Below are 27361 nucleotides of genomic sequence, written 5' to 3'. Positions count from 1 at the left end.
GAAAGACATCCAACTCAACCGGCTGACACCAAAGATGGAGAGTCCGTCTCCCTCGGAGTCTCAGCAGAGATTACAGCTCGTGCATCTTATAATTGTTCAGAGCGAGTTGCTCCTCGTACCAATTATAGCGCATTAGCAGCAGCCGCCAAAGTCATTTCATCGCTGCTCATCAGGGAGCTCCAAACAAAAAGGAGAAGAAGCCACCCTTCCTCTTGCTGCCTTCAGTCGCTCACAGCATCAAATGAACTGAGGATTTAAGATGGTGGAGATAAAATGAGATTTAAGGATTAGACGGAGAGATGTGACTGAACTTTTGGTGACTTGTTTTTAAATGACAAGAGGAAGTGAGTCACACTGCTGCTGCTGTGCCTGCTGCTGCTGAGGATAACAGAAGCTTCTTCTGAGATGCAACTCAGGAAAGATGGTTTAAAGAAACCACTAGAGAAATGAACAAAAATCTAACATTAGAGGATGCATGAATCATCCATATCCAGTACATTTTTATACACTTCTTCATAACTTATCTCTATTTTAGCTGCCGTCACAGAGCAGGAAAACAGTAGATATGACACAAAGTGCATCTATGCTGGAATCAAGTTTCAACAAGGTTTTGCTTTGAGTGTGAACTAAAAATTAAATAAGTATAACATCAAACATTATCACCAATAAGCTACTACCCTGTAAAACACAGCAGTCCTCTGTAATCATGTCCACTTACTTCCTCTCGTTAACCTCTTGAAACCTAAGAAAATCAGTTTGATTTTTCGCCAAAACATGGAAAAGGGGCAATGAGAATCTTAACAAGACATGGCTCAATACGAAATTAGTAAAAAGGAACAAGAAAATTTGCTAAAAGTAAGCAAAGAAAATAATGCCCTAAAGATTTAAAGTTTTTGATAATTTTCTAAAAAACCCTCCCTCCTCCCTCAAAACACATATTAAGGTCATTTTCTAATCAACTTTTACTTATTTGTCAACATCTGTGGGACATGTCTGGCCTTTTCTACTCACGTTTAAAAAAAAAAAAAAATCAAACTGGGCATTACAATGAATTAATATGTATTTTTCATAGAGTGAGGGGACTCAAATCCCCCCCCCCCAAAAAAAAGGATCAGTGTCTGACTGATAATTAGCCATGTCTCTTAGACTCCACACATCCAGTTTTGGAGACTTTCTCTTATATACTATTTGCTGAGATAACCCTCTAACCAGTTCTTTCTCTCAAATGAAACTCAAAGTTGAACTGCCAAAAATTGCAGTGAAGGATGGCCCCGAAAAAGATTCAATCCCCAAAGACCCCAATATTAAAAAGACAAACTTTACAGCAGAAATAAACATATTTAGCTCATTTCAAGACACATTCCTTTTCCAAATAGTGCTCGAAAAGAAATTGGGAAAAAGGCTTTCGCGTATTCTGCACCCTCAGCCTGGAACTGGTTGCAGAATGACTTGAAGCTCAAGGAGCGGGTGTCGTTAAATGTTTATAAATCTAAAATGAGCTTCCAATGGATTAGAAGCAGATCCTGTAGGACCTCAGTGTTTTTAGCTTGTCTGGTTATATAACTGACTCCCAGAAAGCTCTCTTTTGCCTCATAGATAGTTCTCTTTTAATAATTTTATTGCATGTGAGTTGTAGTTTTTCTTCCTTTGTGTCGCTGTCTGCAGCTTTGTGTTCTCACTGCTGACTGTCTCAGTCAGGTCTCCCTTGGAAAAGACATTCTTTATCTCAATGGGACCAACCTGGTTAAATAAAGGTTAAATAAGATAAAATAAATAAAATACTAACTATAGAGAGTGATTTTTTTGTGTGTAACTTTGCATTTATCAGTCATCACAATCAGGTGAGAATTGATTCACCTTTTCAATATGGACAACATAACTGTTTTGTGATGCAAAATAACTGCAATTAATCACGATTAACTATAAAAAGTCTGCAATTAATAGTGATAAAAAAATTATATAAATCTCATTTGACAGCCTTAATTATAATTCCTCTAATCACACTGCAACTGGAGTTCATGAGCTCTTTGGAAGATACAAGGTTTTCCTTTGACAGCAGTACAGGGCATATGCCCTAACACATACCCCTATAACACACGTACACTCACACAATCACAATCATACACACACACTCACACACACACACACACACACACATGCGTGCGTGCACAGGGCTCCTGGTAGTTGTTTCCTGTCTAACCGCAGTAACGTTCTCTGGCACCTCAGACAGCGAAACATGAAAGAGCAGCATCTTATCATCAGCAGCCAAACACAACTGAAACGCTGCTGCTGCAACTGAAGCAGCTCCACACACTGTGCTCTTCAGGTATGTCAGTAGGGAAAGTACCACCACGTAACCAAGCAGTCGTCACTCGCTGCTCTGTGAAGGTGTCTGTGGTCACTAATAGTCCCCACTCTGCTTTTATCTGTTGATCTAAACTCATTCCACTTTTCTCACCTGTCCTGCTTACACAGTCTATATTCACATATGTGTTAAACACTGTTTGGATATAACACTGCTGCTTCCAAGTTATAAACTTTATTACCCTCTGAAAAAATATCCAACTGTAGGTTATTTTGCAAAGGTAACTAAAACAGGAATAAATGGTGCATTTGTTGGGGACTGTTTTCAGCGGTGCATGAATCCATGTTTGGTGCTCAAGTGAGTATTTGGGGAAGCAGGACAGTGTGTGTGAGATTGGGTACAAAAAAAACAACAACAAAAAACTACAGTGTGTGTACACAGTAAGAAAGGAATATGACACCCAGCGCATAAGTGGCTCACTAATGTCTTTTTCATAGTTTCTGTACAACAGTGGAGCTCTGTGGTACAGAAAATAAATATAAAAATGCAAAATATCACCAGATTTATACTATACATGAATATGAAAACAACTTACTGGCCCTTTGGCAACACATGCGCACACACCCACACCCACACCCACACCCACACACACACACACACACATCACACCACCCCCTCCCGTGCTTATTAAATATATTAAATAGTTAGTTTAAGCGTCTTGGTGCTCCAGTTGGACTCCATACTGAGTGAGAAACATGCTGCTCAGCCTTCTGTGCCCCTTGCCCTAACCAACCAACCACACACACACACACACACACACACACACACACACACACACACACACACACACACACACACACACACACACACACCACACACACACACACATGCACGCACACACACCATTGCCTTCCCGCCCTCGGGGCCCCCATATGGACCCGATGGATGAGCCTTTTCAAAGCTGCTTGTTCACACATGAGCAGAGAGTTCTACACTTGGCAAACACAGTGTATAGTGCAGCAGTAGGTTGCTGTACATATATACAAACATAAGTGCAGCATTTAAGGCTCATATGAGTGGTTGAGAAGTATGTCTGGTAAAAGTAAGATTGCCAGTTTTAATCCAGTCTTAAATTATACTGTTAATCATAACAGATTAGTACTAACTTTAAATACATGTCAGCCGAGAAAAGAAATGTTCATTTTCATAGCAACACAGAGGTTCCATAGTGTAGTTGTTATCACATCTGCATTACACACAGAAGGTCCTGGGTTCAATCCCCAGTGGAACCAATACTTAATTACCACACCACTGAGGTCAGATGGCGAGTCAATACATCCAAGAATGTGCAATAAGCAGAGGAAAACCATGTTCATTACTTCACCCAAACCCAACCTTACTTTAGAGAGCAAATAGAGAAACTCACATAACATTCAACATGTTGCTGCTTTATGTGTGGAGGGTCGTGGGTTTGATGCCCGCTGTAACGAAAGTTCAGTCATATTGTCACTTGCCCGAAAACAAATTGTCAAGACACAAATCCTTCTGTGATAATAAGAGGAAAGCTCTGACCAGTCTCAACTTATCCAGAACTGAAATGTTTTAATCAATCTAATTCATGCTTTTAGTATGTTAAAATCAACAACAGTATGATGTCACTGACCACAGTGAAACACTCAAATATTTGTGTGTATATGTTAGTGGAGGCAGCATTCAACTGCCAAACTATGTTCACAATCACATTTATGTATCAAGATTAGAGATATTGAACACACAGAGGTTCTGTGGTGTGGTAGTCATCACATCTGCTTAACATGCAGAAAGTCCTGGGTTCAATCCCCAGTAGAACCAGGACTATGATATTACCATGTGACTCAGGTCAGATGGTGAGTCAACACATACATTACTTGTGTAGAGTGTAAAGGAAACCACAGCTCTGTCATATTGTCACATGGACTAAATAAATTGAGATATCAATATAAAACTGTTGCTATGATAATCCAAGGAAATCAAAGCACCAGTCTATCTGTAACCAAAATGTTTTAATCAATCTAATTTATGCTTCTGATTGAACATCAACTACGACTAACCATAGTGACTTAACGACACTGAAACACTCAAATATCTGTGTGCTTTGTTGAGGCAACACACAGCCAAACTACATTCAGAACCACATTTATGCATAACTAGGATCAAAACTGCATATTACCTCATGACTGAGGTCAAATGTTCAGTCAGTGCATACAAGACTGTGAATTTAGCAAAGAAAAAACATGTTCATTATCTGACTCAAAAATTACTGTATTAAAATACTGAGATATGTGTGTGTTTCAGCACTTGTAAACCACCAAACTATATTCAGAACTTCTTTTACATATGAATAACAGTAGAATCATCAATCACACAGAGGTTCCATAGTGTAGTGGTCATCACGTCTGCTTTACACGCAGAAGGTCCTGGGTTCAAGCCCCAGTGGAACCACCTGTCTGTTATATTACCACATGACTGAGGTCAGATGAGCAGGTGAGTCAATACTGCACAGTCTTTAATGATAATGTGCAATGAGCAAAGGAAAATCATGTTCATATCCTGACTACTCTATATCCTCCCTCTGCAGCTCCGCTTGGACCCGGGGATGAAAGTCCCAGTGTGACCTGCGGAGACTGCGCTGCCTGCAGCTGTCATCATAACCAAATCCCATTCGATGGTCAAGCCAAAAAGTTTGGATGCATTGTGTGTATGAGCATAGAACTACAACAGATAGAATGTGCACTGTAGCACGATACAACAATCTCATACAGATCATAGACACATTCTAATTCTTCACAATCTAAAATCGTCATATCACACACTCAAATATGTGTTTCAGCGCTTGTAAGCTGCCAAACTATGTTCAGAACTACACTGATTTATGAATAAGATCAGATCTATCATTACATGCGTGAAAATATTATGACACACGGATACTGTAAAATCTGATGTCAGCAATCAAAAGTTTCCATGATAATCAAAGAAAAACTCAAACCAAGTATCAACCAAGCTGTAATGCTTTAAACAATCTAAATTGTGCTTTTGGTAGATTATGTTAACCACAATATTATGTCACTAACCAAAGTGACTTATTGCAATGAAAAACTCAAATATGTGTTTGCATTTCAGTGGAGGCAGCATTTATAACTGACAAAACATTTTGAGAACCACATTTTAAAACTTTTCAAACAACACAGGTTCCATAGTGTAGTTATCATCATGTCTGCTTAACACGCAGAAGGTCCTGGGTTCAATCCCCAGTGGAATCACTACCCACAAATGACTGAGGTTAGACATCCAGTCAATCCATTCAGGACTGTGCATTTAGCAAAGAAAAAACATGTTCATTATCTGACCCAAAAATTTGGCTTACATTACAAAGCTAAGGAAGACACTTAAATACAAAGTGGACATCACAAGATCTTTGGTTCGATCTCAATGAAACCAGAACTCTGTCTACACACATTAAAAAATGTTACTTTTCACAATTACCTACTACACTGAAATACTGAGATATGTGTGTGTTTCCGCACTTGTAAACCACCAAACTATATTGAGAACTACTTTTATGTATGAATAACATTAGAACTGACACAGAGGTTCCATAGTGTAGTCGGGATCACATTTGCTTTACACACAGAAAGTCCTGGGTTCAATCCCCAGTGGAACCACCTGTCTGTCATATTACCACATGACTGAGGTCAGATGTCTAGACAAAAACACATTCATAACCTGACCCAATAGCCTTACTTCACAAAGCTACAGGAGACACCCACTAAGAGGTCATCATGTCTGTTGTGCACACAAAAGGTGCTGGGTTCAATCACCAATAGAGCCATAACTCTGTTATATCACCACATGACTTTGGTCAGAAGACCACATAACATTCAAGATTGTCCAATGAGCAAAGGAAAACCATACTGTAGCTTCAGCCAAACATAACCTACTTCAAAGAGCTAACATGCATGGTGTTCATCACATCTGCTTTATACACAGAAGGTTGTGGGTTCAATCCCCTGTGGAACCAGTACTTTATTACCACACCACTTTCATATTGTCACATGGCATAAATAGAAAACCCAGCACCCAGGCTGGAACTTAGTTCCTCCAGTTTGTCCCTCAGACAGCATGTCTCTCCATGCTAGGTTGGAATTTACAGAGTACTTCTGTTGCCTAGGAGAAGGCCCTCAATGCGAAAGCCAGGTAGCAAAAGTCTGATGTGCTAAGTCAGCACCCCAGATTTCATGATCAACTGTGACATGATTGGCTTTAACAACATGGTGTAAGCTATATACCTACACACACACTGCTGCACGGCAGGAAGTCAAGAGTGTTGTGGCTGATACCAAAACAAAGCTGCTGTATATTCGTCCTGATAAGTGACATGCTGGAGATACAGGGTTTTCATACAGTAGTGACAAGATCAGTGTGTGTGTGCGTGTGTGTGTGTGTGTGTGTGTGTGTGTGTGTGCGTGCGTGCGTGCGTGTGTGTGTGTGTGTGTGTAGAAGCCTCGGGGGTAAACATAGCTCTGTGACAGTGCAGTGTGTGTTTGTGTGTGTGTGTATCTCTGCACTAACTGCTGTTCTATTCTACAGAAAGACAAGATGCTGAAGAACTGAATATACTTAACATATAGTGTGAATATATCTGTGTGAGTCTTTTTTTGTCTTTTTTCACACCATATGTGCATCATGGTATTTGTTAAATCACTTGTGGCAAGGCAATTTTATGTGTATAAAGACAATTATATAGCTTAAATGTGGATCAGTTGCTTTGTTCCAGAGAACAGACACAGAGTGGCTAAAAGCACCTTAACCACATCTGGATTTCATTCTGAGAGCAGGTAGGAGTCATATATTTGCCGGCTCATCACAAGCTTGTGTAAAGTGAACAACTCAGAATAATTTCACTTGCTGTAAGAAGAAACATGATAATTTAAAGTCATGGATAAAAATCTGAGTTGTAGTTTTTCAGCTGGTTATTTTGCTGCCAATTCAAAGTGTGCATGGTTTTGAACAGTGTGGAGCAGGTCTGATTTATCTTCCCCGTGTGATATCATGTATTCAATCAGCTGAATGTGCACATCACCTGCCTGCACAAGGTCACGTCCTCATCAGACAGGCCTCGCTGTCCCTCAAGTCTTATCTTTCATGTCAACATAGTATCTGACATCACATAGCATCACATGGAGAGAGTGTCACATGCTGGTTGTTGAGCTTGTTCTGTTTCTCACTGACCTTCTGATCAAACACACTAAACAACACTTTCACCTTCAATAGGCGGGTTTCCATGACAGATTTGCGCAAAACTTAAGCAATAATAGTGGTGTCCGGTGGCTTAATGGATAAAGCAGGCATCCCATTTATGAAAGCAGTGTCCTTGCTGCAGTGACCAAGGGTTCAATTCCAGCTCACAGCCCTTTGCTGCATGTCATCCCCTCTCTCTCCCCCTTTCACACTATCACTCTGTCCTATCTAATAAAGGCAAAAATTCACAAAAAAATAATCTTTGAAAAAAAACCAAAACAAAACCTCAAGCAATAATTTCAAAATGTTGATAAAATACAACTGTGAGATGTTTCCACTGAGTGATGTTCTGTGACTTCTCCTCTGGCAATAACAATCCAAAACATGCTGAGGGATGTTCAGAACATTAGCAGGTTAATTTCTATTGCAGCCAACGCACTAGCCCTCATTATTTCCAATCCAAGGCCACGTTGGAGTGTTTTATCTGAGCGATAATAGAAAGGTGTATGAGGGGTATGATTTCTGGTAGGTGACCAAATACCAGACCTGTCTCAATCACTGATTCAGAGGTCTTGAACTAGACAAGGTTTTTAGTCTCATGACACCAAAATCGAGCGTTCAGGACACCATACAAAATAATCTCTTTATTGTTATGTACAAGGATTTGCAATAGTGTCAATACTTCAATAATGTCAACAATATTGTGACATGTTGATGTACTTACGTTATTTTTCATATGTGAGCAACATGTTCTCACTCCCAACTTATCAAATACTGCAGCTTGGTCAGCGATAATTAAAAAAAACCAAATCAAAACAAAAAACTGAAAAACAAAACAAAACTATGATGCTTGAGGTAACCCTCTAGCATCAGTTTAGGTCATTTCCACTTACATGCAGTGTCGTCTTAAAATATTAAAATATATCAAAATAATAAAATATGTTAAGATAAAGTTCTACAGTTATATGAATAATAACACTTGATAATAGGGAACAATAAAGAATAATAAGGATTTTTATCATATTGTCATGAATATTATTACTACAAAACTACACTGGAATATTGTCGTGTTATTTTAAGGCAGTATTATCCAACCTGAGGAGATACTTATGTAATCAATGATTTATGAGTAGGGGTGGGTGATGTATCGAATATACTTGAGGTATCGCAGCTTGTTCCACATGGGATTTGTAAAATGACTATAATGCAAACATTAAGTATAAACAATCACATAGTTTTTATATGCCACCGGTGTTTTGGTTCTCATGCTTTCTCTTACGGTTCTCTACCTCTCTCACACACACACGCACAAAGCAGGGCTTTTGCAGAGTCTGTGACTACATTGCCACATTTTACTACCATATGGAGCACAACTGTGATTTGCAAATATTATTAATATCTGAAGTGGAGAGCTGTTAGTTTGTTTCCAGCTTACAGAGATTCAATCATCAGCTTTAACAGCGCCGCAGTAACAGTCTAACGTAACTTAATGAGTGGTTGTGGTGGTAGTGTGAGCAGGTGAGGTGTGTGTTTGTATTTGCAGAGCTCCGATCATGACTATTTAGTCACATTTTGCAACCACCAAGCACCAATGCGACTTGCAAATATTAGTAATATATGAAGAAAAGAGCTGTTTGTTTGTTGCCTGCTTACAGTGAATAAATCCTCACAGTTAAAGGTGCCACGATGTCTGTTTAACTGTCTGCTAACCTCCAACTTTTGACCAGAAGCTTCAAGAAAAACAGCAAAAACATCAACAGTTCCAACCTGAGATGAGCCAGGTCCTGCAAAATAAAAGCACCATGGGTCCCGCTTTGATTTCTTATTATTAATACTTTATTAAATTTCATGATAAAAGTACTGCCTTAAACTTTCTCATAACAGTGCTTTATTAAAATTTATAAAAACAGTGTTGTATTCATCTTTATTATATGGCAGTAGCTACATTATTTAACTTTATTGTAAAAGCTGCTCATTCAATATTTTTATGTTGTAGTAATTAACATTAGTTTAGAGGACCTTTGAAAACATTGAGATATACTGTAAATAGTGTATTGTGATATAGCCTTAAAATATTGTGATATTATTTTTAAAGCCATATTGCACAGGCCTAGTTGTTAGCAATTAAAATCGATTTGTAAAGATTTAATTTCACCTCGATATTAATATAAACAGTATTTTCTTCCGTTCATCAACATTGAGCTGTATGATCCACCATGATTCAAAGTTATCAGCAAACTAAACAGTACCCAGTGAAGTTGGTTCAGCATCATACATTTGGCTACCTGAAATTTCCAGGTGTTCTAGCTGCATTGGTGCTGAAAATTGTTCTCTGTGTTTCCTCATTTTACATGTGTGCGTGTATATGTGTGTGTTACATCAGAGAGTCATTATGTAACACTGACATCTGCTGGGAACAGAGTGGGTGTTGGTGATGATGAGCTGCAGCTTCACTGCTGCTGCTGCCATGTGTGTGTTTATCAGTCTGTTAACTCGCACTTGTGTGTTTGTTTACTTCAGTTAATGACGTGCAGACTCAGCCCATACAGCGCACTCACTGTAACCATATATGAGACTTAAACAGTGTTTTACAAAATGAATGAGAAAATTATCTTTTTTTTTTTTTTAATTAACCAATAAACACAACACCAGAAGGGCTGAAAATGATTCATCAATCGATTTAAGTCAGTTGAGTTCATTACATATAAATTATATGCTGGCTCCACAATATAAAAAATATACCTATATGTGTTTATCTCATGTAAAGGTTGTCACCTGTTGGGATGTTAATTTATCACTTGGGACGCTTGATATTGGATGTAAAAGTGATGTTTTCACAACGCAAACATATGTTTCTTATGTGATAAATTCAGATGACTATTTCATCATATGGAATGTTGCTGCTTTTCTCAGTTTCCATCATTGTAGATGGAATTTCCTTGGCCTGTTACTATTGTTACTTTTGACTTTTAATAGACTGTCTATAATAATATATTATTACAATATTGTAACGTCCCTCAATAAGCAGGCAGTGAGACAGTGAGACTAGCAGTTAGCTAGTTTTCGTTGCAAAAATGAATAACCATCTAAACGACTTAAAAAAAACATTAATAATAACAAAATTAAAAGAATAACTGCCAGCAGCCCTAAATACCAGGCAGCAATGTACTTTTGTGATTTTTAGGGAATAATCATCAACTCAGAAAAAATCTTTAAACCAAAATGCTAAAAAAATTATTCTACAAAACCTGATGTTTGGATTAAGAAGTACCTCATGTCCAGACAAGACATCTACACTATGACAAGAAGTCTTTTCTGGGTGTAGAATAGACGTACAGTACAGCATGTAGATGTATTTTCTATATGTCATATAATGTCTTTTCTGGACATTTGCAGGAAATTTCGTATTTCGTTTGTAGTAGGCAACTGCTATTACGAGTGTGGGAAATTTATTAAGTTTGTGGAATTATTACATTAAAAGCCACAGATTTATATTGTGTTTGTGGTTTATTACATTTGAGGGCTGTTATCACATTTGCAGGTGTTACATGCCCTTTTTTAAAAATACATCAATAATTTTTTTTAAATATTTCTAAAATATATATATATTAGGAAATGCATTAATGTAGCTTAAACAGTTTTTGATTACATCGCACCTGCTCATACTGTGTGTGCAGTTTCCGCTTTGGTTTTTCTTCCATTTTTCGTCTTTAAACTCTTTAGGCTTTAAACATCAACATCCCTCTGTGTAAAAAACAGGGGAAATGAATTTAACTGGTATTGAATGGAGCCTCTCTGGCATCCATCTTGTCAATTTTCAGGGGGGCCGTCAGGCTGAGTTTAAGAGCTCTAAACTGGTAGACGATAAAGTTAATCCTTTTATCCGCATCCTTGCCGCGGGGCGACCAAAATAAACGCTGAAATGAGAGTTGGGAGGAATCTGGTGAAAGAGGAAAGTCTAAGAGCTGTGACTGTGAGTGGAAGGAACAGGGAAATACGAGACACAAGGAGAGAAACAAGAGGGAATTAAAGAGATGCGAAGTATGTTTTTATTTCACTGAGAGGTGAAAAAGTGAATAAATGTGACTTCTGCCTAATAGATGTCACACAGTCGGCTTCTCCCAGACTTCCTCGTGTTTTGGAAATGTGTTATGTGGATAAAAGGGCAGCAGCAACACTAGTGAGGTTTGGGTTAAATTCACACTAAAGAGCCTCCAGTCTAAAAATGAACACTAGATAAAAGCTTTCACCAAAGGGAATACGTGTTTCTATGTGAGACTCAGTGTTGCACTCACAAAATAAAACATGCCGAGAAAGGATTTGATCAACTCAAACATCAGGATTATGTTCAATGACAAAGTTTTTGAAATTCTTGCTTCCTAGAAAATCCACACATAAGCAGTTCAAGTGTGATTGAGGTTAAGCTTGGTTATGGCAAAAAAATATGAGTACTTCATGGATATCATTAGGCAACCAAACAGGGTTAGGAGAGGATCTTGGTTAAAGTTAATAAAAACACAAATGCTGTGTCTGTCAGCAGGTTTTCATTAACCCTCAAACTGCACAAATTGAAATTGCGAATATGAAACACATAATGGAAACACGTCAATTTCTAAAAAAAAAACTTTTTACGCTTGCATGAGGTGTTATTTCAGACAATTCGAAAACTGCAATGGAAACACTTTTCTCGCTTTTATAGGTCACATGATGTACAGCAAAGAGCCACATGAGAGGTGTCACGACTATCAGCTCCCAGAAATCCCTCATACGCGGCTGCTCCCTCTAGTAGATCTAGAGATAACATGCAAAAATATTTTGTCCCCAATGATCCACTGATTGCTTGAGTAGCAGGTATCTCAGTTAACCGAGAATTTCGTACAGCCCTACTCATCTGGCGCTCCTTTCAGTGCTTCAGCTTTCATTGACCTCTTTCAAAGTGTGGATATACTGTACAGTAAACTCACTTAGAAACACATCATCCTGGCAGCCTAATATAAACCTGTATGCGTGAGTGAGAGAGTGAGCAGGTGTGACAGGCGTTCATTCATCCCGTCTGTGCAGTCGACTCTCACCTGAGCAGCAGCGGCAGCAGAGAGGCTGAATAAATCACAGCAGCGTCTCCAGACAATCTGGAGCTAAAAACAGGACAGCAGAGACAGAGAGAGGCTGGCTCGCTCGTCCCTGCGGAGCATCGGGCAACATCTGAAATATCTCTGCTGCCCTGTAAAGGCCGCAAGATGCAACGCCCTGAGGCAAACTGCGAGAAAAAAAATGATCCAAAGTTTTCCCTGCTGCACCAACAAATGAGTCAGTCCCAGATCTGAGCTATCAGACTGTTGTATTGTTTGCTTCTTAAGGTCTGTTCCCTCATTTTTTTCAAACATTGCAATGGCATTTTTAAGTTCTCTTACAATGTACCTCATATGCGGAATAATCTGCAAAGGAACTTAAACTTGGACACTCTTCTACATTACGGCTGTTCAAATGCCTTATTTCATACTTGTTTTAATTTAGTGTAAATGTTTTTTTTTTTGTTTTTTACATATTGTTTGTTGAGTTTCACTTTACAGCTGCCATCATACAACCATCTTCAATTAAGTTATTTTACAGTGAGCCATTTTTCCATTTTTTTTATTCTAAAAGCAATAACAAGAAAACAAACAAAGAAATAAAAAAATATGGGGTGTTTAGAATTTAAATACATGAACAGAAACAAAAATACAGAGTTGAGCAGAAATGTTTTTACTTGTGCTTCTAAACTTTTTTTAATTCTATGATTTTATCTCTACTGTTCTTTGTTTGCTTGTTGAATGTTTTAAATATCTTTGTTTATGCTCGGCATCATTGAAAATAAGGGTCTCCCTCAACTGATTTTTACAGTACAGACTGGAATGAAACCAACAATATCACACTTAAATTGCAGCGTTTATGTCTAAAATGAGTTTAACAAACATAAAAGAGAGACATTTGAAACATTTGTTTTTGTAGTTTCTGAGCTCTTTTATGAGACAGCTTTAACCTCTGCAGGGATGGAACTTAGGATGGCACGATCGCTTGTTTTGCCATCTTTGTGTCGGCCTTAAAACTATAATCCAGAGCAATTTCTTCTGATACTGTCTGTTTTATTTGCTCTTTCTAACAAGAGAAACAGCACTGGCAAGTGAACTTAGCACCGTGAACATGTGTAGTAGTTCATATGCACACTTGAGAATGTTAACACTGTTATTCCACATATTTGTGAATTTACAAGAACTCCACTTCATGACGAGAGATCTACAGCTCCCACAGTATCAGCGTGTACTCATTGCAAAGTCATTAAATACCAAACCTTAAACAAACCTTTACTTAAGACTCGGGAAATCAACTGAGGGAGACCCTCATTTGCAGTGATGCCAGACATAAACAAAGGCATTAAAAACAAACAACAAGCAAACAAATGTTTAAAAACAGAAAAACATACAAAACAATAACAATAATATCAATGTAAATAGCTAAATAAAAATACAGGATAACAAACATGTTATGGTGTAGAAGAATAACTAAAGATATTTACCTTCACTTAAAACAAGTATGAAATAAGGCATCTGAAAAGCCGTAATGGTGGAAAATTTCCTTTGCAGATTATTCCATGCATTAGGTGCACTGTAAGAGACTGACATTTGTCCTAGTTCAGTTCTGATTTGAGAAGCAACAAGCTATTCTGGGACCGAGGACCAAGAGTATGATACACTGTCAGTCAGCCAGAGACAACCTAATACGATGGTAAAAAACCCCAACAGGTGGCGCCATCTGGCACCTACTGCAGAACTGTAATCTGCTGCTGGATGGGGGCACTCTGAAACGCTGCTGGTAACAACATAAAATAAGGAGCTGTAAAGTCCCTATAGGACAGGTCAAGGGAGCCTGGCGTTTGCTCGAAATGGAGCCAAACAATGATGTCTTTTTATTTTTTATTTTTCTTAACCTAATCACATGCTTCCGTTGTCTAAACATAAGCACAAGCTTTTGTTGTCTAAACCTAACCATGTGCTTTTGTTGACATACCTGTGTCTGTCAAAGCATTACAAAATGTCAAGGAGGACACCTACAGAGTAATATGTAGACATGGAAGTCCACTGGCAAAGCGGCATTATGTGATGCCTTGAGATGAAAACATGTTGGATTATCACAGAAGAATTTGTGGATTGACTTCACAGTTCATTTTATCCATGTAGTAATATGACAGAGTTCTGGTTCCACTGGGGATTGAACCCAGGACCTTCTGCGTGTAAAGCAGACGTGATGACCACTACACTATGGAACCTCACTACAAAGAGTAAAACATTCCAGCAAAACCACAAATAAACTGATTGAAGTGTTTCAGTTATAGTAAGGTTGAGACTTTTGGTTAGATTTCCTTCACTAATAATGGAAACATCTGTGTGTTGATTTCAAGGTTTGTTTGTTTTGTTTTTTTATGCAAGTGACAATATGACAGTGTTATGGTTCCACTGGGGATTGAACCCAGGACCTTCTGCGTGTAAAGCAGACGTGATGACCACTACACTATGGAACCTCTGTGTGCTGCAAAGTTCTAATGTAATTCAAAGATAAATGCGGTTTTGAATATAGCAGGGCATATACAAATGGGGGCCAAACCACAATGTCTATGTTTTTTTGTTTTTTTTCCTAAAACTAACCACATGCTTTTGTTGCACAAGCAAATAAAGATAAATACGTCTGATAATACCAACCAACAAGATTATTAAACTCACACTTCACAGATGCAGGCAATTCAGTCCCTCTCTCACATTTCTGAATTCCAAGTCAAAATTTGGACTTGACATTGCTGTATATTCAGACTCAGTCAAACTGCTGCTGTTACACAGAGGTTAATGTTACTGCTCATTAGTAACATACAAACGCACCTCTACTCTGTTCCCCTGTTGAATTAACAGCTCATAGTGGGAGCTGCACAGATTGATGCTCTTGCCCTAAAAATAGTATTGTTAGCAGATGACCAATGGTGTACAAGTATGAAGGGAGGGTTGGGGGTTGTTGAGTGTCAGAGGGTTGTCATTAATATCTCCCCAGACTAGGGGCCCCTTGGACCTGGAGCGGAGAAGCAGCAGGAGCTCCAACACATCTTTATCTTCCTCCGCTGTGCTGTAGCTCACCAGGCCAGGTGAGAATCCATCATGGCTATTATTACCTGAGGCTCCGCACTGCATCTATCTCTCACACACACACACACGCACGCAAACAACCAACATCTGTCAAAGCATTACAACAGTGGAGTCTAATTCTACATCCACACCCACCATCTCTGTTTCCTCTGAGTATGGTCATTTTAAAACAAAATTAAAAAAAACAAAAGTTGAGTGAAAAATGTTTTTTTATGTCTTATTTCACGAGATACATGCAAAATACACTTTTATGTAATGACATCAGGGAACAACCCTGTCAACCTATCAAAGTGGGGCCCTCTGTAGCCCTCTATGAAACTGTCCGTCAGTTCTTTCAGCAGACTTTCTCTCCACTTTATGTGATAAATCTTTTGCTCTTTTGATCAGTTATTTCAAAAATTTTCCAGCTAAACTTCTGCTTTAAGACACACTGCATGTAACTCTATTTTAATTCTGCAGTACAATTCAAGGTGAACTTGCAGCAAGGCATGCTGGGAAAGAGAGATAGATCCAGGCCTTCAGTAATCAACATGCCTGTCTGTCTCTCTGTGTCTGTGGGGAAATTCACTGTGCTTGAAAGGTAGCTGGTGTGTGTTTCAAACACACATGCAATCCTTTTTTTTTTTACCGCAGGTGTCGTTTTTTTTTTCTTTTCTTACTGAACTCTGGGTGACTCATATTTTCTGTGTTAGCCTCCATCGTAATGAGTTCACCTCTTTGACGACCCAAGGGGAAGTGTGTGTAGGTGTATGAGTGTGTGTGCACGTGTCATCAGGCAGAGGGGGACGTTTTCCGATAAATTGTCATAATGTGAAGATCACTTGAGGTTAAGTGCAATGAAAGGAACGTCAGTTTTTTTTCTTTTTTTCTCAGACAATGACAGTAGCCCTCAACCAATCAGAGTGCAGTGTGAAGCAAAGGACCACCATCAGGGAAGAAGTGAAAACCAGCTGACTACTCTGACAACCAGAGCCGTTATTGGAAAACTATCTCCTCGTCCAACTGAGCAAGAAAAAGAGAGACATATAAACCTGTTTACCATAATGTTGATTGTTTTCTTTAAGGATTATAACATTATTTTTATCAGATTTTTTTCTCTCTCTAATTCAAGATATTCTTCGGTTAAAAACAAAAAGAAAAAAAGAGATTTAGGTGCTATTCTTTGCTGTGGTATTTGTTATTGTGGATCTCAGTCATATGCCAAAAAGTGTTTTTTTTTCTTTTCTTCTTCTTTCTTTTTTTCATGTTTATTTGCGAGTTCACGTTCATATTGCTGTGAGTTGAAGTTTTGTAACAGTCAAACATAAGTCTGACTTTCTAATATTAAACACATGAGCTCCTGCAGCTGTGGCCAGTGATGTGGATGTGCAGGCAGCAGGAGACCCCAGACAGTCTGATTAACTCCTGCTCGACTCTTTATCCTCTGCAGCGGATGAAGCTCGGCCTGCAGGAGACACGGCCGGCTAATGAACGAGCACACTGTTTGTTCTGCCGCCACAGGAGGTAAATGATGAAGAAGGCAGGGCCTCAGCAAACTAGAGAGGGTGTTCGTCAAGAATTTTCTCTGAAGGGGACTGACTGTTAATCAGACAGTTATGAAATCTTTTTCAAATAAGTATAATAAGGTTAAAAGCATGCCTTGGTGGTATCATGGTTTTACAGTATACCAGGATATTCAGAAACTCTGGCAGTATGATTTTAATACCGTCAAAAATACAGATGCTCATCTTTCTATGAAACACACACGAAGAAGCTGCATTTAAGACATACTGTATGTGGTGCACATCACGCACCACCAGAGGTCAGACTCTAGAGGAGAGAGCATATTTCATATCTAATTTGGTGAATTAACGGTTATTTTCGACCAAGCCAGAGTTGGTGATACCAGAACAGGTGGAATCACTGACCAAACAACCAACAAGACAAACTACGATTAGTTTTATTTTGTTTCTGTCGAGTTGGAATGAAGTTTTACTGTGGGTTAACAAAGCAATGAGTTCTGTGAAAGACAGGAACTTAAATTCAGAAGGTTTCCACAGTGCAGGTACAGGACATATAGTATAATGCTTGAGGCCAGAGAGGAGGAACTCACCTTAGCTAGAAATATGATATGAAGTTGTATTCATACTTTTTAATTCTTGTTGTATTTATTTATTAACTTTATAATGCATGCACAAGACAGTTTTTACATGAATAATGTTTTAAAAAGACCCATGGGGAAGGGGCAGGTTAGTGTTAATGATCACATAAAAAGGTGCAGGTGTATATATATATTTTTTTTTGGTACTTCTCTGTATATTATACTGTCTTTGTCATAAGAGAATTTCAAATATGTGTCTAATTTGTTATTATGTTCTGTTGTTATTTTATTTTAATCAATTTTAATGTTTTTTTTAATTTAACCTGTCTTTCATTTATGTGCTATGATATTCACAGCAGTTAGCATATTGGTTGATGCAAGTTGTGTCAACAAAAAAAAGAAAGGTTTCACTGCAAAATAAGGGAAAATATGTACAAGAATCTTTCATTGTGTGCATTGTGTATTTATTACTGTCTATCTAACGCAATGCTCAGAGGCTCCGACACGCCAGCACTATGAGATAAATGCTAACATCAGTATGCTAACATGCTCACAATGAGTGCAGTTACAAGGACATGAATAACCCATTAATGAGGCTTATTCTTATATATTTGAGAAATGGTGTTTATATGAGCAGAGACATTGGGTTTTTCACATTCCACATATACGTCCCTTTTTCTTTCAGAGAACTCTAGCTAGCATATTTTGGGGTTCTCATAAATGTAATATAGTGTTAACATGCTCAAACACATGGATGTGATACTCTGAAAACCTGATCATTAACAAATTATTCATGTCCATTAGGGCTGGGAGATGTGGCCTTAAAATAATATCATATTTTTAGGCAGTATCGCTATACACAATATATATATCTCTATACACTACAAAATATTTAAATGAACTACAGTTTTAAATAGAGTAGCTACTACCATAAAATAAAGTTACATAAACTACTGTTATAGTAAAGTTGAATAAAATACTGTTATTATGTTAAATGAAGTAAAGCATAAAGTTAAATAAAGCACTTTTACTGTAATGTTAAAGTAGTATTGTTCTAATTAAATGAATCAAAGCTGAACCCATGGTGCTTTTATTTTGAAGGACCCGGCTCATATTAGCTTGGAAGTATTGATGTGTTTACTGTGCAGTGCTAGCGTCTTAGCACGCTAATATTAGCTTATTGGCAGTAAACACAGAGTACAGCTGAGGCTGATGGGAATGTCATTAGCTCTGCAGGTGTTTGGTCATAAACCAAATACTGTACATGATAAAATATTGATCTGATGGCATGGAATGAAAAAGTGAGAAGACAGACAAATTCTGAGGGGAACATAGATATCTGAATTACATTTACATTTTTATGTCGATAAGTTGTTTTTTTGAAATTGGGAAGAAACATTGATGAGATTGTGTTTTATGGAGATTATTACACTTCTGTTGATTGGTTACATGATTCAAACTTTTTCCAAACAGGGCAGTTGGCTTACCATCCTGACATCAATGCATCAGTGTTTTTTGGGGGTTTTTTACCATGCATAAACAATACTGAAATCACACACACACACACACACACAAACACGCAAACACACACACTCCAATGCACAACAGTCCCTCATAAGTAAAATAAGTGGAGTTTCCGCGGTTCACTGCTGAACTGTCACAAACACTTGCTGTTAAAGTGCCGCCAAATTGCTCTAATAAGGCTTTTTTTGGGGATAACATTTTCTTGTTTTTTATGGTTTCAATTGAAATGTGGCACTTTTTCTGTGAGATCATTGTTTCCTGCTGTGAAACTGGAAACAGACTCGAGTTTAAGCTGCTGCAGATCTGCAGCTTATACGATGCTGTGATGTAATACTTTCAACATGAGAAGTCGATTACATATTATTGTTACGAGGCAGCTGACCATTTATCATTTACCAGCAGAGAGGAAATACATGCATAGATCAAAAAAAAAAAAAAACAGTAACTTCGGCTCCACGATCTTCGAAAACCTTAAGGCACGTACATCCCATCCTCAAGTTGTTCAAATGGCCTCTGATGATGAACATGGTGAATATGAGCTGCCTGTTTCCATAAATCAGTGTGAGAATCAGACAGACTTGGAGTTATTGGAAGGGCTTTTTTTCTCTTTTGGTTACAGCAAGCAGATCCCCCATGCTTCCAGTTAAACAAGCTGTGCCCGTTTTAATGGTTTGAAATCCAAAATCTGCTCCCACATGTAGCCTTGCACAGAAACACACACTCACTTTAACACACACACACACACACACACACACACACACACACACACACACACACACACACACACACACACACACACACACACCTCCAGGTTCAGACTGGCTCCATCCATCAGGGGCTCAGCAGTGAAAAATCAATGTGTGAAGGACAGAGAAGAAGAAACCTCCATGGAGAGAAAACAGACCTGCAGGCTCATCACTTCTAATCAGTGATGCAATAGAACACAACAGACAAGGTTCAGGTGTGCAGAGTGAACCTGAACGCAGCTCAGTTTGCAGAACACACTGAAGTGATTTTTAGAGTCTTTCATCAATAATACACAGCTGGCGTGAGTGCAGACAGTTGTTCCCTGAATGAAATGAACTGAACTGAGTCATCGTGAGATCGGCTTTACTTCATTATTGTGATGGATTCCCACCTAACCCAAAGCTGTATCATTAAATAATATATTATAATGTCATAGAATATGATATGATATGATATGATATGATATGATATGATATGATATGATATGATATGATATGATATGATATGATATGATATGATATGATATGATATGATATGATACATACACACAACAAAATATAATATAATATAATACAATAAAAGCAAAGTCAACCAATTTTGCCCTTTTCCCTTTTTTTAACTTAATTAAAAGCTAACTAGTTGCAACTACATGCAGATTTCAGGGGATGTGCACGCCATAGCTTTGTGCAGACTACAGACCTATATGTTGGTGTAGACTTTGCCAAAAATGCAAATAAAAAGGCTAAAAAAGTCTGCTCTGTAACAACATAAGTGTTTAACCACAGTGAAAGAATGAAAAAAATAGCGCTTTATTTCTGTCATCTAAGCTGCAGTTCCACCGCGGTCTATGTTTGCACTCACTGAGTCATGATTGACTGAGTAGAACAATTTTTTTGTCAAGTGAGCAGCACTGGAACGCAAACACCTGAGCCCCCTCTCATAAAGGTGTATCAATGAAGTTCTCCTTATTCAAATTCATTCATTTATTTCACCTCGGCCACAGTAGTTCTACATGCTTGGCCCACGGGGGAAGTTTCTGTTGTTTGCAACTGCTACTTTCCCACTAGATGCCACTCAATTCTTCACACTAGACCTTAATTATGGACATGAACAACCTCAAATACCTTTGAAGCTGAAAGTCTGCATTTTAACCTCCAGGTCATTGTTTTATTTCAAATCATTGTTCAGCAGTTGAAGGATATCATTTCTTCTAAAGCGTCACTGATGGCGGCCTGTGCTGGATTAGAGATTTGAAGCTGCCCACAGTGAACACGTGTACTGTATGTCCTGATGGTGTTTGTTGAATACTTTACAAACAGCTCTGAGGGTTCATGTTACATCAAGGTTTCATCAGCCACATATCACAGACCAGCAGTACAAAGCTCCATCAGGAGCCCCAACGCAGCGTATGCTTCATCTGCCTCTGCAGCGCCCAACTGTCAAAGAAAAATCAAAGGCCAACACATTTCTGTTCAACAGCAGCCAGAACAAAATAAAAAAGGAAAAACAACAAGAAAATAAAGAATATGTATGTATAAACTGCAGTCAGACAAATCAAACTGAGCTAAATCACATTAAAGGAATCAGAATCTGCCTGTGTTTGAGCCAAGAAGACAACAGCAGCGAGAAACACAAAACCCACGGTGGGAAATGAGAGAGAGGAGGAGGAGGAAGAGGCAAGCGTGGAGATGAAAATGTTACAGCTTTTAGGCAGACATACGTAGGCCTACAATATGAAAGAAAAGGATGGGGCCGACTCAGGTTTGGTTTAATAAGCAGTAGAAAACTCAGCATGTTGCACAGATAAGTGGAGCTATGCTTATAGCTTTATTGGGCCATTTAATTGGACTATTGTCCTTGTCCCAGTATACAAGCACCGGGGGAGAATCCATTTACTGATGGAAGTTTGTCCTTTTTCAGCCTGCTGCTGTTGGACCTTCTTCCTGTTGACCTATTATGTTACATACCAAACATGTTAGCAAGCGAGTTGCACTTTTCGGGGCTGTGCATTTCATACGTACTCTACGCATCACTTGGTACCCTCATCTTGTTTTGTTTGCTTCTCTTCTTTTGTTTTTCCTTTCTTTCTTCTACAAATTTATGCTGTTCGACTTCTAGGTCAAAGCCCGGTGCAGGGACTATGAAGCATGCGCAGAACGCCTAGGCCAGTTAAGGTCCAGCTGAGGCATAAATAGAAATACACATGGTTAATCGACCTCCAACTGCATTATTTAGATGTCCAACTGCAAGAAATTCATTTTAGTACATTTCCAGTTGGACTGAGATATTTCAAAGGCCCAGTTTTAGTCAGATTAACACAATAATCCAACTTTTTCTATCATCATGTGAGTGTGCTGACTGTCAGAATCGGAAACAGGTTTATCATCAAGTAGGTTTCACATACACAGAATTTCTTTTTGGTGCATAATGAAAAACAAGTACTGAAAATCTCAAGAAACATAAGTATACAATTTACAGCAATTATTTCTATTTTACTTCATTAAATACATTTTAAAAAATCATACAATTTTACAAATTTATAATAAAAAGGATATATAAAACCCTAAAATGATGTAAAATCGATCTAAAAACATCTGTTTTAGTTAGAGCTGCACAGTGTCTAATGTGAGGTGTGATGGTTAGTTTGTCCAACTACAGTGAAAATATCCGTGTATTTTGTTACAGCTGACTGACAGCAGCCACTGGAAGGCCAAAGGTCAGATTTTAAAGACGGTTTAAAGAGTCTGAGGTTCATTTCTGAATTGTTCTGAATGACTTTACTGTTTAGGAAGAGTCAGCAGTGTATCAAACAATTCACTGAGCCTTCTGGACTTCTGAGAGCCTGGTGTGGGGACTATGGAGCATGTGCAGAACGCCTGGGCCAGTACAGGTGTGTTTAAGGCCTATCCATGACTTCAACCAACTGCATTATCTGGGTGTGTTAATCCGACTTTGAGAAATTTGTTTTAGTCCGATTTCAGTCATGTTTACATGTATTTTAAAAGTCCAGTTTCAGTCGGATTAACACAATAACTCAATTTTTTCTAACATCACGTAAACGCACGGACAGTGAATGAGGCAGTTTTCCATGTGTGAAAGGAACATAAGATGGTTTTGTCACCTTGGTGTGTTCGAGGAGGAAGAGGTGTCAGAGCGTCAGCTCCTCCGTCTGCTCAAAGCAGACGGAGGAGCTGAAAGGTGGCGCTCTGCCCAACTTGCTGTCAGGAGGTGGGAGAGCATCCTGACATGTCTTCACTTACACAACATGCAAGTTATCACTCAGATCTTCATTCCTACCCTCACCTATGGTCACAAGCTTTGGGTAGTGACCGAAAGAACAAGATCGCCGGTACAGGTGGCCAAAATGAGCTTCCTTTGTGGGGTGGCTGGGCTCTCCCTTAGCGATAGGGTGAGAAGCTCTGTCATCCCCTGCGACCCCACCCTGGATAAGCGGAAGAAAATGGATGGATGGATGTAACTTTTTACGCTCACATGAGATGGTATTTCAGGTGATTTGAAAAAGTCATATTTAACAAAACTGCAATGGAAAGCCTTTTTTTTGCTTTTCTAGGTCACATGATGCTATGTCTATGTGCTTGTCAGTAGGAACTGGCTCCTTCATGATGCAGCAGGAGCTACAAGAGCTGTTATTGCATCACATAACTCTTCAAAAGTTGAGTGGATCATCAAGAAGTTTTGAATCAGCAATTCTCTGTGAAATTCTGGACTATCAGCTCCCAGAAATCCCTCATAAGTGGCCACTCCCACATATAAGGGGCTTGCCTTTCCATTATCGCTCACATAACTCACCTACGTGGCCTTGGATTGGAAATAATGACGGCTAGTGTGGTGGCTTCAATAGAAGTAAACCTGCTAATGTTATGAACATCCATCTTCATGCTTCTTGGAATGTTATCGCCAGAGGAGAAGTCACATAACATCACTCAGTGGAAACACAGTCATCTCACAATTGTGTTTTATCGACATTTCTAAAATATCACTCAAGTTTTGCGCAAATCTGTAACAGAAACAAACCTTGTGACTAAAAAGTTTTAAGCAATGAAGTAATATTCTCTATTGTGATTTCTTGAGTTTTTTGTGTGCAGGAAAAATGAGACAAACCCAGAGATAGTCTGTGGTTCTTTTAACTCAGACTGTTTTAAAAATCCTACACACATCGCAGGAGCTGTGAGTCGAAACTTTCAAAAGACTTGCAGAGGTGGATCCGGCGCAGAAATCTCGCAGTAATGAAAGTAATGTCGGTAAAGATGAATTCCTCCAGTTAAAAATTGGAGGAGCGGTGATATAACCCTGCAGGCCGTTATGCAACATGCTCTCCCAATTCAGAGTGAAATACGAGAGGTGTGTTCAAACACTACTTGGGCGTGTGTGTATGTGTGTGTTGGTGTTTGTTGTATAATTTGGTTTTATAGTGCAATAGTGAGCAGAGCTGCCTTATTAGAAAGATTCTTTGTTATGCAGGACGCAAGAAGCTTTTCAGCTACAGAACAAGAAAGAAAAAGGTCTGTTTCATGAGGACGTTCTAATTCAGACACAACTAAAAGTGAAGCATCCTCATGAGAGAGCGAGGCAGAGGGTAGCTTCCATGATAGGAAGAAAAAAAAAGTTAAGTGTCCTAGATAGGGAACAAGAAAGTGGAAACTCCTGAATTAGGAAGCAAGGAAGAAGGAAGACGTCTTGTTAGGGAGAAGAGAATCAAAGAAGAGGAAAGATTCTTGGTTCAGACCAAAGTAAAGTCAGTAAAGAAAGAAAAATAGACATGCAGTGAAAATAACTCCTACAGCAGTCAAGTTATGATGCAATGGCCAGAAAAAAATTAACTTTTACCTTTTGGATATACAATGTCATCATGTCATCATTTTATCCAGTTAGACATTTGTGTAAAATGTTCTTACAATTAGCATTTGAATTCATGATTTATGGCCCAAAATATATTTTGTGAGGTCACAGTGACTTTGTCCTTTAACCTTTGACCACAAAAGTCTAACACTTCATGGCTAAGTCCAAGCAGGGCTGAGCAATATGTAGGGCTGGGCTATATGGCCTTAATGCGCTTACTCAGCCTTCATTACTTTGCACGTAAAGAGTTTTGCTCTCAAAAAAGGGTCTGGAACACCATAAACAAGGATTTATCAGTTCCGGTAGTCTGGCACAGGTCCTTCCAGAGACATACACATTTATAATTCATCTTAAACTATATTAAAGTTGATTAAGAAAAGACACCTGCAGCATTATTCAGTTCAACTCATATATTAATAATGACATTAAAGTAGGGGTCGATCGGTGCTGGTTTTTCAGGGCTGATACAGAAAGCGATTATTAGTAGTTAATGAAACCAGTAACAGATATTTGGAACCAATATGTATTTAAAATGATAATAAAAATCTTTCTGTCAATATTTAGAATTTGACAATCTCCAACACAAAACTGTGTTTAAATGCCTTTAACAAATGTTTAATCAAACCTGAAACTTGAAGAATCAAGCAGGAAACATGCATCCTGGTTAGAGAGCAAGGACGGAGAAAGCTTAGCAGTTCAGAAAGAAGGAGAGCCAGGATGGTAGAAAAACAAATGAGAAAATGTGTTTTCTAATTAGGAAGCATGAAACAGGAAGTGTCCATATTCTTACAAGCTTCCTAATTGGGTTGCAAGGAGAATTAAAAAAAGCATTGTAAGTGTTGTAATGTTTCCGAGTTTGGGAAAAAATGGAAGGAAAATGCAGCAGGAAAGTTCCTATAAAAGGATTGAGGTGGGAGAATTCTTTGTATTTTTAGAGGAAGGAATAAAAACATTTCTAATTAGGGAGCAAGTGAAAGGAAATCTATATGTGGGGAAGTGAGGCAAGAAGTGACCTACCTGGGGGATGATGAGGAGGAAATCTTTCAAATTATGATTCAAGAAGGAGGGAGGGAGGATTCCTTTTTAGATGGAAAGGCAAGATGAAGCTAACTAGCTAGGACACAGTGGAGAAGGGGACGTCTTGTTAGGGATCAAAACATCCTATTTACAGAACAAGACAGAAAAAGGTTTGCAGCTGAGGGAACAAGAGAAGAGGCCACAATTCCCAATGCAAGGAGGAAGACTATGTCTGAATTTGGAGAAGATGATGGAAAAATGCAGTTGGTGAGAACTCCTCAGCTGGGTCAATGCCATTGATCAGAATGAGAAATACTTTACTGAATTGTGGCTCTTTACAATCGCTCTGATGTCAGCATAAAGAATTATGAAAATCTGAAACCAGTACAAGTAAATAAAAATAGAAATGCAGTTTTCGTTCACACTTAGCATTAGAATGTATATACACTAATATATTAATAATGTATTAATAATGTACACTAATATGTGAATATTAGGAAACACTAATATGTGAATATTTAAATTATAATATGGATAATGTGCTGGGTGTGTAAAGTGTATAAAACTATGCTTTATGCTACAATACAATGTGTAAAAAAAAGTTAAAGTTAAAAATATAAAAATATGTGTGCAATGCTACAATGAACAACAGAGATATACATAAGAATAACAATAGAAATATATACAATATGTGTCACATGTTAAATATAGCCAACATTTAAGAGTTGGAAGAATATTGCACATTTGAATAACTACACAGAGGAAATACTGTGGCTGAAATAATATCCAAATATTGCAGTTAAGACAGTGATATAAAGAATTATTGCACCTTAAAAATCCTGCACATTTCAAGTATAAAAATACAATGCACTTCAGCATCAGCCTGCATCTGTTGACATCATGTCAATTCATGCCTGTTAGAAATGCATTGTTTCTTTTTGAAACACATCTTTTTTATACAGGAAATGTTAGATGTATATAATCTCTTTCAAATTAAACTCTCAAATAAAAGCATGTGGTTAGGTTTAGAAAAAAAACATCATGGTTTAGCTTAACAGTCATACAGTAAGTGACAGCACTCCCTGGTGAAAGTCCAGGGTTTGTTGGACCTGTCCACCTCCCTTCGCACACTATGGGGACTTCCAAGCTCCTTAAAATACAAGGTTACCAGCAGTGTTTCAAACTGACACCATCTGATGGCGCTATCATACGGCTGCAAAGGATGCCGTCTCGCCATGTTATAAACTGACACCACTTGCTGGGATATCATACCACTGCAAAACATGCCAAGCTTTGTTATAAACCAACGCAGCCTGCCGGCATATAATACTATGGCAACAGGTGCCATCTGGCTTTTTGGCGCCATGTCTTACTGCAAAATCACTG

The 27361-nt window shown here is 38.4% G+C and overlaps 1 protein-coding gene and 7 non-coding genes across 9 annotated transcripts in view; 5 read left to right on the top strand and 3 right to left on the bottom strand.

Annotated features, from left to right (window-relative positions):
• Nucleotides 1-27361, bottom strand: part of LOC121941804 (nuclear receptor ROR-alpha A-like) — a 119602-nt gene that overhangs the window by 57119 nt on the left and 35122 nt on the right. The window lies entirely within an intron of this gene.
• On the top strand, nucleotides 3525-3597 carry trnav-uac (transfer RNA valine (anticodon UAC)). The gene has a single exon. It is a non-coding gene; the product is annotated as a tRNA-Val (tRNA).
• On the top strand, nucleotides 4084-4156 carry trnav-aac (transfer RNA valine (anticodon AAC)). Its single transcript has one exon. It is a non-coding gene; the product is annotated as a tRNA-Val (tRNA).
• trnav-uac (transfer RNA valine (anticodon UAC)) lies at nucleotides 4714-4786 on the top strand. Its single transcript has one exon. It is a non-coding gene; the product is annotated as a tRNA-Val (tRNA).
• On the top strand, nucleotides 5532-5604 carry trnav-aac (transfer RNA valine (anticodon AAC)). Its single transcript has one exon. It is a non-coding gene; the product is annotated as a tRNA-Val (tRNA).
• Nucleotides 5934-6006, top strand: trnav-uac (transfer RNA valine (anticodon UAC)). Its single transcript has one exon. It is a non-coding gene; the product is annotated as a tRNA-Val (tRNA).
• Nucleotides 14813-14885, bottom strand: trnav-uac (transfer RNA valine (anticodon UAC)). Its single transcript has one exon. It is a non-coding gene; the product is annotated as a tRNA-Val (tRNA).
• trnav-uac (transfer RNA valine (anticodon UAC)) lies at nucleotides 15065-15137 on the bottom strand. Its single transcript has one exon. It is a non-coding gene; the product is annotated as a tRNA-Val (tRNA).

The sequence above is a fragment of the Plectropomus leopardus genome, chromosome 1, assembly GCF_026936395.1.
Source record: "Plectropomus leopardus strain MGB_pleo_1.0 chromosome 1, ASM2693639v1, whole genome shotgun sequence".
Taxonomy (NCBI): domain Eukaryota; kingdom Metazoa; phylum Chordata; class Actinopteri; order Perciformes; family Serranidae; genus Plectropomus; species Plectropomus leopardus.
The sequence above is the reverse complement of the archived record's forward strand: the minus strand, read 5'-3'. Positions and strand labels throughout refer to the sequence as shown.